Below are 2,500 nucleotides of genomic sequence, written 5' to 3'. Positions count from 1 at the left end.
GTAGGCCACAACAAATCTTTCAAAGAGAGAGAGATATATGTGTTGTTGGGGTTTGTGATTATGAAGGTGCCCCAACGCACAAAAATATATAAAAATGTACAAAGTTGGGATGTGGTGTGGTGGAGAAGAGTTGGGCCCGACCAGATCATTCGTGCGTGATTTACACGGCAGACGTGTGTACTACACGTATTAGGCCTTTGATCTGCGTTGCGTAGGCCATCTTCCTTCCAAGACACACACGTGTTGGGGTTTGTGTGATTTTATGATAGTGCCCCAACACGGAAAAATAAGCGTACGAGAAGAGTTGGGCCCGACCAGATCATTCGTGCGTGATTTATACACGGCCAGACGCGTATTATATTACACGTATTAGGCCTTTGATCTGCGTTGCGTAGGCCATCTTCTCGATAGAGAGAAAGCCAATGTATTCTTTTTTCTTTCTTTACACACACACACACACACAGTTGTAGTAGGACAGGGAGGGATGCGAGCGTGCTAATCACGCTTCCTCAAGTCTTCGCTGTGGTGTAAAAAAAAAAAGAAAAAAAGGAATCGTTGGGAAAGTCCAAAGGACGAAAATATCGGGCAGTCTGAAGATAACTTAATGCTCGTTTACATTGGTATCAAGAGAGACCGGCTTGTGTAGCTCGTTTCAATGCTGTGTCGTTGTCATTGACACCCTACTCTGTTGCGCGCTAGTGGCAGCATGAGCGTGGGACGTATATATATATGACACCCAGCTAGAGCCGGCCGTGAGTCCGTCCGGTGTAAATAACGACGAAAGGAGAGAGAAACTTTTCGAATCCAGTATCGGGTTGATAATTGTCCAGTTTGAATATCCATATCCCCGTCGTTTTTGGAGGTGATATACTCTCTGTGTTTCTTCGATAGAAGGCTTTTCAATGTTCTATTCGCTCCGACCGTCGAACTTGCAAGAAAACAGTGGTTTTGGATTTGCTCGTACATATATATATATGGTTTCGACGGAAATATCTCGTTCTTTAAGGGACAATTATGTCGTTGTACGACGACTCCCGAATCTCCTTCGCGCGCTGGTTGGAGCTCTTCGGGTATCGGTTTGTTCCGAAATATAACACAAAAATGTGGTGGATAGCAAATACACATTATATATATGAGAGAATAAAAGGGAAAAATTACCCTGAACGGTGGATCACTTGGCTCGTGGGTCGATGAAGAACGCAGCTAATTGCGCGTCAACGTGTGAACTGCAGGACACATGAACATCGACATTTCGAACGCACATTGCGGTCCACGGATACAATTCCTGGACCACGCCTGGCTGAGGGTCGTTTACGTACTTATAAACTGCTTGCGTTGATGGCACTTGTTGCCTATATACGTACGAGCGAATGATGGGCGCTTCGTCGGCGTTTGTCGCGGTCCTATGAATATTGAGAAATTTTACGTACGTCTAACAGTCTTCGAGAGAGATGGAAATCGTGTTCGAACTAGCGTGAGTGTGGAAGGCGGTGTCGTGTGTCGTATATGTTTTATATACGTCCGCCCGTCTGAAACACCGCTTCGAAGCGGTGACAAAATCTTTTTCGGGACGATTCGTATCCGTAGAACTATCGAGATTTCACTGGTACATTTTCAACGCGCTCCCGACGTCGCCTGAAATGAAACGAGATGGGTTTAACCCACGAAAGCGTACTACACGAGTCTGTCCTATGTGAAGACTGTGTACAGAGATCGAACGAACGCATGAAAGAAATTGAACGAAAGAACACATAACCCGCAAAAATATAGAGTAGAATTGTGACCGTTGCTTCGAATTTGAATTTATATGTATATATATATCATAGCCCCAGGGAGTGGAACCTATGAGTGTGGAAGGATGTCTCTTACCGTTATGTTGCCAGAGGAAAAAAAGTCTCTCTCTTCGTACGACACATTTGTGTACGAATTGTATCGATGGCTATATAGATCCGATGTTGCACATATTCTGAGTAAAGAACACCCCACCCGGGTTACCGTCCTAAAACTCTTCTATTGGTGTGGCTATGATGTGTGTGTCAACGCAATCGCGAGTCTGGTTCTACGGGAAAACCGTTTGTCGGTCGCCCCATATATCTTTTTGTTCTCTTCAAATGATCGAATAGCGAAACCGCACGAGATCAATCGGTCGTCTAGTCCCCGAAAGTACTTTTCGGACGGACGTTAAAGTTATACCGATTGTAATCGTCTTGCGAGTGTTTCGAAGATCTATATTTGGAGAGGATATCGAATTTTATAAAAGATATATTGGTGAGGCGCGATAAACGGTTTTTTTTTTGCTTTAAGGGTTTTTTGTGTTTTTTTTATTTTTTTTTTTTTTTGTGTTGCTCTGTACACGTTTCGCAAAATGCTTTCGGGGGGGGAAGCTCTGAAAAAATTTTTTTTCACGTTCCGACGACCTCAGAGTAGGCGAGATTACCCGCTGAATTTAAGCATATTACTAAGCGGAGGAAAAGAAACTAACCAGGATTTCCTTAGTAGC

At 43.9% G+C, this 2,500-nt stretch overlaps 1 non-coding gene and 1 pseudogene across 1 annotated transcript; both read left to right on the top strand.

Moving 5' to 3' along the window:
• The first annotated feature begins 1,155 nt into the window (after window positions 1–1,155).
• On the top strand, window positions 1,156–1,310 carry LOC143263473 (5.8S ribosomal RNA). The gene has a single exon (XR_013036906.1). It is a non-coding gene; the product is annotated as a 5.8S ribosomal RNA (ribosomal RNA).
• A 1,103-nt stretch (window positions 1,311–2,413) lies between these two features.
• Window positions 2,414–2,500, top strand: part of LOC143263478 (large subunit ribosomal RNA) — a 2,994-nt pseudogene continuing 2,907 nt past the window's right edge.

The sequence above is a fragment of the Megalopta genalis genome, unplaced genomic scaffold (genome assembly GCF_051020955.1).
Source record: "Megalopta genalis isolate 19385.01 unplaced genomic scaffold, iyMegGena1_principal scaffold0628, whole genome shotgun sequence".
NCBI classification, from domain to species: domain Eukaryota; kingdom Metazoa; phylum Arthropoda; class Insecta; order Hymenoptera; family Halictidae; genus Megalopta; species Megalopta genalis.
The sequence above is the reverse complement of the archived record's forward strand: the minus strand, read 5'-3'. Positions and strand labels throughout refer to the sequence as shown.